Here is a 14953-nt window from a genome sequence, read left to right as displayed (position 1 = left end):
ACAAAGACATTTTGGAAACTTCAAGGTCCTTGATGGAAGGACACTGCATTCGCTGGTTTCTCCAGGTCCTTTTTCCACTCTCCTACACATAGGAGAGAACAATTTCAGTGCTCCAAAGTGAGATGTGCAAACTTATGTTTTTGAGGCTTAAAACAGATGTAAGCAGATAGAGGCTTGTGTGTTTTGCCTGGGAGATGACATAGTCAATACGATTGTGTAATGCAGACCCTTTTTACAAGCAATAATATCATGGAAAATATGACACCATAAATTTTTAATTAAACTCTATATCATTAAGCAGTAGAGTGAAAAAGTACATGCAGTATCCCTGCACAGCTACTTGATGTTATCTGTCTGCCCTTTCACATGAGCCGGGAGAACAAGAACATTAACAAACAGCTTCTATTCTCACAACTTGAAGCACGGAAAGAATAACAAGTTGCGTAAATGGAAGAAGAAATACTAGACTTCACATTATTCCTTTCCTTTTCTCTCTCTTCTGAAAAACTATTAGAAACTGAGGTAAATAGAAATGTTGTAAAGGTTTAGTGTCCTGTTACCTGCTAATTCTTATGTCTTCGTCAGTCACTGAGATTTTACAACCAGCTGTAAGGAGACTACTTTAAATCCTTTTCCATCATTATGAAGAATATTCTTAAAGGGACCCTAATAGGTGTTGCAGGTCCATATTTTGATTTTGAATCTTGGAATTATAATCTGTTAGAGAATTGGAGATTAGGGAATCTTTTTAAAAAGAATTACTTTTTCCGGGTATTGAAAAAAAGCCACAAACCCCTGGTTTGGTGTGTTGTTATTTTATGTGCCTTGCCCAGCAGAGAGGATTATTAAAATAGATGTCTTTTGTTTTGTCCATACAACACTAACTTTCTTTATGTTAAAGATTTCTGACCTAGGAGAAAGAAACCCCCAAAATGTTGCAGTTGGACACTCGATTATTTCTTTAAAATAAGTAAGAGTTGTCATGCATTTGCCAGCAGGACCTGCAGGACTCATCCTTTGTCCCACCAGCCCTAACAGGGTCTTAGGCACAAGCAAATAAGAAACTCCATTGTCTCAGAGACTCCTGCTCACCACTAAAACCTGATGGAACCAGCTGGAGAATGCTGTTTCCAGATATTTTTTTAACAACTGGCTTCACATACACACCATCACTCACTGTGATGACTACCATATATACAAATAAACACAAACACATGAATGTGTGTAAAAATCATTAACAGAGTTTTTAATAAAGAGACAAGCAAACGTTGCAGAGATGGCCAGTCTGTTTCTTGTCAAACAGATGCAGTGGAACTGACTTTTGAGCTCTAATTTGCCTATAAGACATATTGCATCAATCCATGGCAGCACATTGATCTGTTCCCCTTTTATAAATTATTTATAAATGTCCACTAATAAAAGTGTTCTTTTACTTTTATGTCTGTAAGACAGAACTATTTTGTGTAAAATCTGCCTTTTGCCAGCCCTTGCCTCTGGCCCCAAAATGAATGCAATATGGCTCCTGCTGAAGTTTCAGGCATGTCCATCTTTTAATCGTTTTTTTAATGCCATGCATAACATATGGCCAGAAATAGTGAACTGTAATACATTGTCATTTACTGACTTCAGGGAACTCTTTCTCAATTTAATTAAACTGGATAACTTCCTAATGCAAGTGCTGCCTATTTTGCATGAGGAGTCTAAAACAACAAATGAGTTAAAAATGAGGCCCTTTCTGGAAACTGGACAAATCCTCCTGACTGAAGAGATGGGCTCTCATTTGCAAGTATTCTGTATTTCCACTTTTCTGACAGACAGGGGGTGAGCTTATATAGATAAACACAACCTCTTACCTACAAAACCCCACACAGGTAGTTTGCATTGGATTAAGATGCATTAATGTCTCTCTACTTAAATTCCTATTGTCATGTTTTCAGTCGCGTATTTCACACTGGCAAAAATGATAGCCATAGTTTGCATTTATTGGACTGAAGTTTGGTATTTTAAAGAATCCCAGTCCAGGATGTTAGTGTCCTCATCACAATTTCCTCTGACTGATTGAGTGTGATCTCAGGTGAATTATTGCATATGGATGCAGGAAGAACATAGATTTAAACTGACATCTTCAGTTCTCTTGCCCTGGCATTTTTTAGTTTTTATGCTCAGTGCCCTTGAACCTTGAACAATATAGAGTCAGAGGGCATGTCTGAGTCTACCTATCTTGTACCAGAAGAGAACTATGGACTAAACCTAAAGATCAAAAGGATCTATTTTGAAAATTGGCATTATAGTTCAAATCTCTTTTGCAAAATAATGTGAAGGACTTCATTTTCAGGCCAGTATGAGAATAAAATATCAGAAGTCTAAACCTTAAAAAATAAAGTGAAATGAGATCCTTGTCCTTCAAACAGCTCTAGTTTGGGTATCTTACAAATCTCTCTCTGAAATGCCAAATACAAATCCCTGGAATGTCCCCATAGTGGTTTGTGAATATGTAATTACAGAATCACAGACCGCTTTGGGGATATTCCAGGGATTTTTATTTGGCATTTCAGAGATACTCACAAGCTTTCTTTATTTACCAGAAACAAGGCCAATGGAACTGGGAATGCCAAGAAGAAGTAATAAGGCATGTGAACTGTGTTACCTGGTGGTGCCAAATATGTTTGACAGGTTTGTGACTTCATATTATCTAACATTAAGTTGCCTCACTGTCCAGTTTACATATGAAATAACCTGGAAATATTTTTGCTATGTTCATAATGAAATTTGTCATTAAAATGTGTGCCCCTTCAATGAAAATTGCACTTTATGCTTATTTCAGGGGGTCTGCATCTGAAATTGTCAGCGTGGCCCTTGCAACGCCCTACTGGGAGCCCACAGTCTGTACCAAAAAAAAAAAAAAAAAAAAAAAAATCCTCTGAGAAATGGCAACAAGATTTCCACTGGGGCCCCATAAACTAGGATTACCCATTTAGGGAGTTAAACAGGAGCAATGGTTGCTCCATCTGTCTTAGAACGAGGGCTGCCCCGCTCCCCCCTGCAGTGCCTCTGACAGCATGAGAGCATTATTTCCCAGTGCCACCTTCCAGCGTTGCCTTATGAAGAATTTATGTGTTTTGAGTTTTCCTTCATGGCAGGCGTCCAGCAGTGCTGCACTATAAACCTGCCACAAAGAGTGAAAAAAGTGCAGTTTTCAGTTCAACTGGGGGCCCAGACTGATGAGCTTAGACAGGCCAAACTTCTGGAGGTTAGTGAGTCTGAACCTCAGCTGATTCACCGAGCACCGTCAAATTATGTACTACTAAGGAGGTAGCAAACATTTTTAAAGACTAATTACTTGAGAAGGTTGTGGAGGGTGATTAATACATTCAAATCCTTTATTGGAGTTCTCTTGAGGAACCCTAATGAAATAACAAATTCAGGGAGAGGACAAATTCTTTTCCTTTTTTGGCAAGTAGTTATTTAAGCAGAACAATGCGGCCAGCTGAAGGCATCATTAAAGGGATGGCTCACTGTTGCACACCATAACCCCTACTGTGATAAATGGCAAATAAAACATATCTTTCATCCCCACATCAAGGCGGCTGAGGAGGCGCAGAGCAGGGCTGCAGGATCAGGCTCAGCGTTCCCAGGCGAGGATGGCCTGCAGAGGGCTCTCAAGGTCCTCTCAAGAGCCTCCTAACCCAGTTCCACGGGCTGCAGCTGGAGGTTTTCTGAGGTCACCGAGATCTCTCTCAAAAGAGCTAAACAAAAGGATCCTTCAGCATAAGCGTGCATTTCCCCCCTTTTCTATGGCCTTGCTGTTTCTATGTGCTATCTCTAGCCACAACTTTGCCTGCATTATTTGCTTTAGCAAACAGATGTTAGAAAGTCACTGCTAAATATAAGTCTCCCCTGTAACAGTCATTGTGGAAAAAAAAAAGGAAAAAATGCAACAAGCTTGGAATAGGAATGAACACTTTCAGTATTTTTTGCTTACTGTCATCTTTGAGGCGACGGTACTATAGGCACACAGAACACAGATGTCTTGTTTATATTTAGTTAGCTGATTTTGTTCAGTTCCTAGAATGATCTGGGATGTGCAGGGGAACAAATATTGCATTGAATATAATTCTTTAAAGAAGACTGTACTGCAGAATGCATGTCATTTTTGACACATAAATTGAATAGCAGAACCAGCTACACAGATTACTTATTAAGATGCTTGTATTAAAACCCAATACCAACCTGCAAGCAAGTGCTATACATGCACAAGAACATGCAGCCTGCAGCAAATTAAATTTACATATATATTTCACAGCAATGGAATCTTGTCTTGTGAGTTAATAAAATGTTTTAATTGCTTTTAGCCATGGTTTTGTTTTGTAAGAACATGACCTGTACTGGAGGAAGAAAAATGCCCTTTCCCCTTTGACAATTGCTGTGTTTTAAATCCAAAATTCTTGCTGTGATTATCTTTTGATGTAGATCTGAAAAATTCAGAAGGAACAGATTATTGCAGCAACTTTAGTTCCTGTCTTTCCCTGTCTGGTTACACTGAAAGGAAGAACCCTCTAAAATTAGGATAACTGGGCTGTTTTTTATTTCTAGTAGAGTTCCTTTAAGGAAGGACACATCCTGTGGAAGTCCTTGATGGCACCTTCTGGCATTACTTGTTTGTTTGCCTTTTCAGGAAAAAAAGTTTTTTTCTATTTTATTACCTTTACTTCATGTTCCTATTTCCTTTCCTTGCAATACCAGGGTGGCTTTAGCTAGGACAAAAGTTATATATGAAAAACTTACATCCTGTTTTTGTCTCAGTATGCAGAAACACAGCTGTAGAAGTAGTCTTGTAGTTTTTCATTCTAACAGGAACTCTGAATAAGCCATTCAAAGGACTAGTTGGTTCTATTCTCCTTAAATGTAGTGGCAGCTGCCACTGAGTTTTTGAAGCTGAGTTTGCTGTGACTGTGCAGTAACCAGTGGAAGGAAAATATGTGATATTAAAAGAGAGAATTGTAGGTAACAGCAGGAAACTATGACCATGTCACCAGGTGGTAGAGACTGCAAATCTCAAGGCACTGAATGACATGCACAAAAAACCCCCAGGATTCTTCAGGTGTTCTCAGCTTTATAGAATTTTATTAATATTTCTTGTCTTTAGATCAGCTAAGGCTAGAGAACCATTGCTGTCCATGTTAAATGGCTGTGGGCAGTGAGATCTGAATGCAGTAAGACTGTCAGACACACGTACAAACTATTTCTTTTTACTACTATGTGAGCATCTGTAAGTACCTACTCGCTGGTACGATTGAAAAGATTTTCAGTCTTAAGTCTCCAATATTGTCCAATTTTGTGCAAAATCTCTAATCTCTTAAAGTGGGGAAAGTGTAAATTACTATAAGCAGGCAGATCCTGTAGATGTGAGGAGAAATAGAAGACCTTTCCTATCTGTTATCGCTCAGGAGTCATACAGCACATGCCACTGCTGGACACTGGGAGATAGAGTAAGGCAGTGGCTAAAATTTTCTGAAAGTGTTACAGTATATTTAAGCTTTTCCTGGACATGTTCTTGTTATTTTGGGCAGAGATTTTCTATGCAAGGATTTTGAGGACTTAATGTATTTTTCCAGGCCTTAGTAGGTCATATTCCGCCAACCAAGAACCACACATCTGGAATTCTTCAATGTGCTGTAAACCAGCTACATGTGCATCAAACCATCTACAGATGTGCAATGTGGTTTGTTCTGTGCAGGCCCATGAGGTTCACCATGTACTAAAAATCCTGGGTTTATGGTGCACGTGTAGAAGGTATATGCACACAGATTTCCAGACCAGATGTATTGAGATGCTGTACACTGACAGTGAGAAAGGCCATATTGAAAATTCTGACTCTGCAGAGCTTTGATCTGAAGGATATTCTAACCTTCCATGTTTCAAGCACTGGTCCTCCATGTCATTTGCTCTAGACATTCCATGAAATGTCAGTAGTCACCAGTGAGGGCCTAACACCAGTGGAGCTGCCTAACACCCATGGTGTCAATTGGATACTCTCAAAGGCACAGAAGCTAAAATTCATGGTGTTTCTTCCATTCAATACCTATTACCAAATACCTTCCTGGGCATTATGTCCCACTGTCCTTGCTAGATCACAGGGAAATGAGCATTGCTTCCTGGAACCATTTTCTCTTGGGACAACGTGACCATGCATGTTGGAAGAGATTTTAGGAGGTGTCAGTCCAACCTGCTGCTCAAAGCATGATCAACCTGCTGCTCAGGTCAGACTCCTCAGTTGGGTCTTGAAAATCTCTGAAGAGTGAAAAGCTTCTATTCCTGAAACCATCACTGCTCCAGGCTGTAAATCGCAGCCCTTGGCCCCTCCTCATGGGGGAAGTGCACAAAGTGCTCCAGCTCAATGCCATCCTGGTCTCCCACCACTAAATTCACTCCAGTTCTCTGGCTGTGAACTCTGGGGCTCCAGACTATACACACTTTCCAGAGCTGTTAAAGGACATGGAGTAACAGGTACAACCTCTTCCCTGATGGGTGTGCTCCTGCTGATACAGTCCAGGAGGCTGCTGTGTTTCCTTGCTGCCAGGACACACACAGTGATTCACTCTCAGCTGTCTGTGTCAGGGCACAATGAGGGCTGGCTGCTCCCTGAGGAATGAGAGGTTGGAATTTGAGCCCAATGGCCAGGCTTTCAGGGCAGAGCCTCTCTAGCTGGTGTCCATCCCGCACTATGGGAGTGGCGTCAGCAGGGCAAGCCTGGAGATGGTGCCCAGCCCCAAGGACAGCCTGGTGCATTACTGTTGGGGACCATATCTAGAGTCCTTTTGATGTTGAGGGAGTGACATCTACCAGTTTCTCATCAGCTACAGAGCTAGTTATTTTATCACAGCAGACAATCATATGAAGTCTCTTTCATGATCACACAACACCTGTACTTCATTCCTTACTTGCTGTCCTTTGGACACTTGATAAAAGATTAACTAATGGGTCTTTAACTGTTTTTAGCCATGTTATGTGTACTTTATTCTTCTAATATTTTCTTCAGAAAAATACATAAGAGAAAAAGAAGGACAGGAACAGATAACAAGGGAACATCTTGTGATAAGCTTGTTAAACTTCTAGATTTAATAAAGAACACAACAAAATGGCTTTATGGATCAGATTCTCTTGCATTCATAATTCAGAGATTAAATGGGAGCATTCTTCTTATATCAAAAGGGTAGGATAATCACTTACTATTTTATATGCTCAAGTTTGGAATTTCATTTTAGAGACTTTGATGAATATTTCTCCTTCAGCTTGAATGGCTTTTTATTTCACATTTCAAACTTAGAATTCTAAAAATTGCATAACAACGTCTCATTGCAGATCTTCTGTACTGACTTCATCATTGTAGTGGTGATGTAAAGCCCATTAAAGTGAGCACAATTCCTCCTTCAACATAAGTCATTTCTGGATCAAGCAGTAACTGACAAAGCGTGCAAAGTTAATTTTTAATTCTTTTATCTATGTGTGGTAGTTTTGCTTAGCCCAGAACATCAGCAAGGTGTCTTTAACATCTAAGAGAAATTTAAACCCTTCAAAAGCTGTTGTGGTAGGCCTGAAGAAGTGTCTGAGGGGTGGGGAGTGGCACAAAGATGGCTCCTGTGTGTCCTGAGTGAAAGTTCTGGAAGTTTTTACATCAAGTCCAGCAGAGCCAATCTCTGATGGCTCTGAAGGTGATAGACATGCTGCTGGCCAAGTCTGGGCCAATCAGAGATGTTATTTATGCCTCTGTGAAGACATATTTAAGAAGAAGTCAAAACAAAGTAGTCATGCACTTCTTTGTAGCTAGAGGAGGAGAAGGCTGTAAAGATATGTGAAGGGAGAACAGCATGGAGACACCAAGGTCAGTGAAGAAGGTGGAGGAGAAGGTGCTCCAGGCACTGGAGCTGAAAACCCTCTGCTGGCCATGGTGAAGACCATGGGGGAGCAGGAGGTCCCCCTGCAGCCCATGGAGTCCCCCGGGGTGCAGAGATCCAGCCACAACCCATGCCAGAGGAGCGTGGAAGAAGCTGTGATCCAGTGGGAGTCTCATGTAAAGAGTTAAAGCTGCAAAAGCCTTGCAAGGGAGAGAAAGGCCTTGCTCCTGGGATGGAAGCAGCCTGGCCTCGGTTTGGAAATCTGCACTCCATGGACAAAAACCCCACGTTGCAGCTGAAATTCGGGTGGGATGTTGCTCATGAGATTGGACCCAAACCAAAGAAGTTCCCAGAGGACTGTCTCTCATGGGAGGGACCTAGTGGCTAAGTAGAGGACCACTTTCCCTGATGGACTGACCAGAGAAAAAACCCCTTACCCTGCCCCCTGACCATGCTGTTGGTTTGAAGGAGGGAGGGGGGTGAGCCGAGAAAACAGTGTCTTAAGAGGGAGAGGGGTGAGCAGAGAAACAGTGTTTGTAGTAGAAGAATTGTGGTGATGAATGGATTTACGGACTAAGAAAAACCCCTACTCTGCCCCCTACCTGAGCTGTTGGTTGGAAGGAGAGAGGGGGGTGAGTGAAGGAATGGTGTCAGAAGAGCTTAGTTTTACTTTTCATTTATCCTCCGACTCTGTTAGATAAATAAATCACTTTGCAGCTTTAAGTTTTTAGCCTGTATTTGCCTTTGGTGCAACCGGTTACCAGTGTCCTATCTCATGAGTCCAGTGTGTGTGTGTGTTTAACAGTTTTTCTCCCCTCTCCTGCACATCTGCGGCAGGAGAGAGCAGAGGTGCCTGCCATTTATCCAGGGTCAAACCCTGACACTATGGTTTTCTGATGAGGATCTACAAAGCCGTATATGGGATGTAAAAGAAAAGTCTGCAGTGAATAGCAGCTTTCTTACATGTCCCAGATTCCTGAGCATAGATTATTGCTCTTGAATTGTTTTTGAAATTTAATTTTAATGTTTGGATAATAAGCTTATTGTCTAAAAGTTCTTTTGAATGTTTGATACCTGGTTGCAGACAGAAATCTGCTGTTTAGTTGTGAGTTACCATATTTGCCATATGTTGATTCTATTCTTTGCTTAGAGTAGTAAAGCTCAGACTACTAATGTCATATGTGAGTCTGGAATACAATCAGGAAGCCTGTAGATATCTCACAAACAGCAGACAGAAAAACAGAACAAGGCATTTTAAAAAGTGTTAAGATTCTCAGGGTAATCAGACACAGTTAGTTCTTTAATACAGTGCCTGAGCTAACAAGCCCTGTGTCGAGGAGGGACTTAATTGTTTAAACAACGGTAATGTCACTAATTGCGCTAATGGCAGGTGATTCTTGTCTGGCGAAACAGCAATAAGTGAACAGTACCTGCACATGGCCAGGAGGGTGTCTGCTGTGTATTGACTTTATAAACCCACCATAAATTCCCAAAGTACTGTCACTTCTGGGAATATTATGTCACTTCTGCCTTCTGTGGTTTGGGAGTTACTATACAGAAATATACATTGCCACTTGGATAGCAACAAGGCTGGATTTCTGCTTTGCTGGGTTACCTTCAGAACTTGAAACACTAACAGCACTGGGTCCTCAGTCCCCAGCCTGGTACCCTTCCAGGAATTCAGACAGGAATACAGTGAGATCTTGTTAACTGCAGATGTATTGGATTAAGTGTTTGGGTTCAACAAATCATCACATTCCAATGAGATTTTTTTAATTTGAAAATTCTCGTCAGCACTATTGGCGAGCTCTTCCAGCTCACAAAGGGTAACTTCCAACACACTGTCAATATTGCTAACATGTTCTTCATAAGGAGTTTCAGGAAGCTGACAGTTTTTATGGTTTGTTTTTAAGCAATGTCCAATACTTTTAATGCAAATATATGGAAGTACAAATTCATATTTACCTTTAGCAAGCATTTCTATGAACAAAAATCAAACTATGTCTGAAACTAAGTTGCTTTGGTTAGAGTGCAGTCCATTTTGGATGCTAACACAACTATAGCAGAAAACCTCTGGGTTATTTTAATATAGGCCAAGTTACTTTAAAAAACCAAAAAACCAAAACAACAAAAATCACCAGGCATTCCTGTCTGGGTTGGATTAATGTTTCAAATGAATACCAAAGGATTATGATTTCTGAAATTTATTATGCATAATTTCTACCAAAATATAGCAACAATCTGAAACCCAAAGCTGTGTGCCATTTCTAAATTGTAACTTAGCTATGAGTTCATTGCACTTTCCTAATGATGTTATAGTTTGGCACTGGCTTTGAATAGTTCCTTTACTTGTCTTTTGTATTATAGAGGCAACTGTGTAGCCCTCATTTGATGCAAACTCAAACAGCAGGCTTTCCGTGACAGCTGTGTGTACATGTGAATGCTGTTAATGCTGTCAATCCCACTGTCACAAAGTTTTCTTCTTGTAGCAAAGCACTGGATAAAAAATTCCTGATGGAACCACTCTGGGTGTATGTGTATGTGTCAGACCATATTAGGAGCCTTGGGAAATTCTTAAACTTCCCTTAAACTCAACAAATTGCCATATCATCTGTCCTTTAGAACTTGCTGGAATATCATAGAATCATAGAATTCTTTGATCAGTGGAGGTTACTTGTTAATCTTGCGTGAGAGTCAGAAAAAAAAAATAGGGGTAGGACACAACTGCAGTGGATTTTACAATGGCTAATCAAAGCATGCTTTTACCTTGCAGTGAAATGTAGTGTTGAGTCTCCCGCTAACCATTATATAAACCAGTGTTTCTACACCTATAGACATATCAGCTCTAGCCTTGAAAACTATAGTTGACTCCCGATGCCATTTGGCTACTTTAGGGTAGGGCTGCTAGAATTCCTGATTTCTGGTTTGGGGCAGTGCTATCTTAAATACTACATATCACATGAACATATGGATAAGTTCCTACACAAGTATTTTTTGTGTTAATTAGTACAAGTGATAAAAAAATAAGAGATATATTACTTTCCTCATTTTTTCTGACACACTATGACATTTTGACAAACTTGTGCAAGACAATATTTTCTTTTTATTTTTTTTTTCCAGCTTCTGCTTCTACTGGAAATATTTAAGGGTGCCTGTGAAATGAAGAATGGAGAATTTATGTTACCTGTGTTACATTTTGGAAAACTTGTAGAAATTCTCGTGGAAGTCCCTGGCTATAGGGTGTACAGAAAATTTTCCCTTTGTCATATATCTTAGCCTCCAAATCACACTGATTGAAGTTTCCTTTAATCTTGCTTCATGTGAATTTAAAATGCAAAATAATCTCTGTGCAAACAAGCCTTTAATCACTCCTCTCCAAGCTTACATTTTTTTTAAGAGCTGCTGTTTGTATCCTTCTTACCCCAGCCTCATTGCTTCAAGCCCACATCTGGGTTTCCTGTTAAGTCCTATACAAATAGAATCTCCAGTGGTCTTGCTTTGAGGAGAATTTAATACCATCCTTGCTAACGTATGGCTTGCTCCACAGCTAAATGGTTGGCTGTTAACATAAGAGCTCCATGCTAAACTGGGATCTATAAGTACGGACAAAGAAAATGAGAAAGACAGGAACATTTTATAGGTTCAAAATGACCAGCTAATGTCTGCTCGCCATATATGTCAGAGTACATACTTTTGCAATCAATTTGAAATTACTGGATGCTTTTAATAACAACTGTCTATATACAGTAGTCAGCTGAAACATCCTAATGGACAAAGTTAGATTTTTTTTCTTCCTTAAGTAAATTGAAGTGAATGAAAGAGAAGCAGAGAAAGAGAGATTTTATATCCGAGCAAAAATGGAAGACCCCTTATCAGATGATTTTAAAATGTCAAAAAAGGTCTTGTGACTAATCTAATTTCTATGAAAAACATTAGGACAAACTCTATTAGAGCAAATAGCTTCACCTCCCCCTGCCTTCATTCCTTATTGCCTGAGAGTGCTTTAGATTGTGCTGTGAGGGAGCAGCCCAATCGCTGATTCATAGAGTCAGCTTTGGCGTCAGCCTCTTGACTGCTCTTAGGACTAGCACATGAGCACTGAAGGAGAATAAAAGGCTGTGCTTGGCAACTGTCACTCCTTTAAATCACACCATTCAAATCAATGGCCAGTACATCTGAGTAGAGCATATGAGTAGTTGAATGGGGGAGGATTGAAGTGGCAATACTGAGCTCAGGTGTTCCATTAAGAAAAGCATGGCATTGAAGAGAAAATCCCTCATATTTTTGCTTTAGTTCATCTCAGACTTGCTGGAGGTTTGAAAGAAAATTGAAATTCCTTTTAAAGAAGCTTATTTTCATCTACCTTACAAATTTCAAGTATTGACAGGGGCTCCAAAACCTGCATGATTTTCATGTCCTTTAGAAATATATGTCTTTATTTAGCTTTTATTATTTATAGAAAATATATTTTTATAATTTTATATAATTTACAGAAATTATTTAAGTTATTTGCATTTAATTTATTACTAAAACTGCTTTTCTTGCTCAAAGTTATGGTAATTTTACCTCTATGGGAAAATAAATCCATGTTTGGTATTTAAGACTGAATTTGTACATGATTCTTTACCACTGTTTTAAAAGAGATATGCAGAAAACTTGTATTAGAAATTTCAGCTAGCCAAACCAAAATCCAAAGCAACAAAAAAACCCCACAAACCCCCAAAAGCAACAACAAAAAATTGTGCACAATTATTAGGTGCTATGACTTCAGGGTGCAGCTCGCAGCATAATTGCTGGGTTAAGAAAAATCCTGGCTGGTTGGTACAGCTGTCCAGCACCGGGCAAAGCCTTCCAGAGACTCGCTTGTGCACGAGTATGTTTAGCTGATTTAGCCTTGTCTGTCTGCTTGGGTTAATTAGCCCAAATTAGAGATAATTAGTGAGCTAGCTCAGGTGGAACAATATCCTGCTGCAACTATCTAGTTTCTGGTTCTGAACCTGGTTTCCCCTGAGGCAACTCAGTGCTCTCTGCTGAGCTCTGCGGTGTGAGCTTGCCCTAAATAACTCGTCCAGGTTCAGCTGAGTACAGTTCAGAGCCAGGAATAGAACTGCCATCAGTTGACTTCATGACCTGCCTGAAACCATGCTATTGTTGGTTTTCTCTGAGTTCTTGATTTTATTTTTAAAAAGCCTTCAATTTTTCAGCTGAGCAGCTTGAGGCATAAAGAGGTCAGTTAATGGCACTACAGGGAGTAGCACCTGGTATCCTTTGGAGAGCCAATTCCCAGCTCTTTGGCTCTAAGCGGTAGAGCATGCAGCCTCCTTTAGACCTGCTCCAGAAAGGATCTATAAATACAGCAGCACCAGGTTTGTTTTGAGCCCACACATAAGGAGTTTATTTGAAGGCACCCTCAGGCAGCCTTTTCAGTTATGAAATAAATTCTGAAGCTACTCTGCTGTGGCTGAGACTTTTTAGATAGTCTCCAGGTTATACAGTAAGTAGTACGTAATTTCAGTTGCTGTTTAAGGTTCCAGAATGTGGCAGTTGCCCAGATCTGTAAGATAACTAGCTGGCATTCTTCTTTCCACATATTTATGCATTCTGCCAATTGCATTTACTCCTCCCACCTTTTTAAAAATTTCTTCTCTTTCCTCCCTGCACCCTGTGGGGAAAAGGAGAGCTGACAGAAGGCAAGAAAGGTTAGTGTAAACTCCATTGCAACCAGTGCCTGTTGATGCTTGCTGTTAAATGAAGTGTGAAGAGGATTGTTAATGGCCCTTTTTTTTTTTTTTTTTCCTCTTCTCATGAAGATGAGCTTTTTCTTGTTATGATAAAAGAGTGTTTCATGTACACATTGTTCAGATCCAGATCCTCAGCTTTATATATTCTGTTTCTGCTCTCAATTGGACAAGTGAGGTTTGTTTACAAGTAAGGGTTAACAGACTGCATAGCAAATAAGCTTTCATAACTGTTTTTTGCTTTTTACTTGGTCCAAGGTAGCTGAAGTCTAAAGCTGTATGTTTATCTACATTACCTGAAGCAGAGGCTTAGTGGCTTTTTACTGGTGCTCTCAAGAAACATGTGGTTTTATTCATCTTGAAAAATAATAGGAAAGAAGCTACATAATAGCTAAATACATCATGCATTAAATAGCGGGTAAGTTCTCAAATTGTGTGTCTACATTGTGGATGAGATGATGCAATACTATATCCGAGTAGAAATTTATTAAGTTTAAGGATGCTTTTTGGGTTTAGGCCTATGCATAAATCAGCTAAAAACTCATACAGTTACCTGTTTTTGCTAGAGATGGACTATAAGCCCATGCTGCTTAAACTCCATATTTTATAGTGAAGTTCTGCTTCTGGATATCCCAGAATGTTGGAAGAGCAGACAATATAATGACTCAAGGGAATCTTACTGGAAGATAACAAACATAGTATGCATAATTAATTGAGGAGGAAGGAATAGTTTGGACAAATACAAAAGAATTTACCCAACCTTTTAAGCAAGCCTATTAAAATTTGAGTGGGAGAATAATGAAAGATGTGAAGTTCTGTGTAAAAGAAAGCAAATATTAAATGAGTTTCTTGTAGGTAGATTGTACTAATCTAGCCAGGTGTTGCTCATTTACAAAAGAGCAACTTTACTGTTAGACAAGGGAAACTGTAGGATTAATCTACCTATAGAAAGGTAAAGCAGCCAACAAAAGGGATTAGTACTAAGATTGGAAAGTAAGCCTGAAGCTGGTTGAAAAGTTGACACCAAGTTACCTTTAAGAAAAGTCCTGAGGAAAGTTATGACTGAAATTTCTCAAAGATCAATCTTGGAACCATTACTTAATATTTTCACTGATTTTCTTTTTGTGCTGAAGTCATTAATTCTTCTTAAATAGTGTTGAAGACAAAAAGTTAGTAATCATCATCAAGTCAGAGGTGTGCTGAGATATCTCGAATGAAAAAATGGAAAGAATTGAGGTAATAGAAACAGGATAAAATATTTAAATACAGAAAGCAGTCTCTTTACTGAAGAACTAAAATGAATTTCTGTTCAGGCTTGAT

The 14953-nt window shown here is 39.5% G+C and overlaps 1 long non-coding RNA gene across 2 annotated transcripts in view; it reads left to right on the top strand.

Annotated features, from left to right (window-relative positions):
• Nucleotides 1-419: 419 nt before the first annotated feature.
• Nucleotides 420-14953, top strand: part of LOC146443259 (uncharacterized) — an 82022-nt gene continuing 67488 nt past the window's right edge. For both annotated transcript variants that reach the window (XR_014856003.1, XR_014856001.1), the window contains exons 1-2: nucleotides 420-522; nucleotides 2586-2673. This is a non-coding gene — a long non-coding RNA (uncharacterized LOC146443259). The remainder of the gene's footprint in view (nucleotides 523-2585; nucleotides 2674-14953) is intronic.

Source organism: Lichenostomus cassidix, chromosome 1Aa, assembly GCF_008360975.1.
Source record: "Lichenostomus cassidix isolate B80296 chromosome 1Aa, HeHo_3.0, whole genome shotgun sequence".
NCBI classification, from domain to species: Eukaryota; Metazoa; Chordata; class Aves; order Passeriformes; family Meliphagidae; genus Lichenostomus; species Lichenostomus cassidix.
Note: the sequence above shows the minus strand (reverse complement) of the source record. Positions and strands in the feature narration are given on the sequence as shown.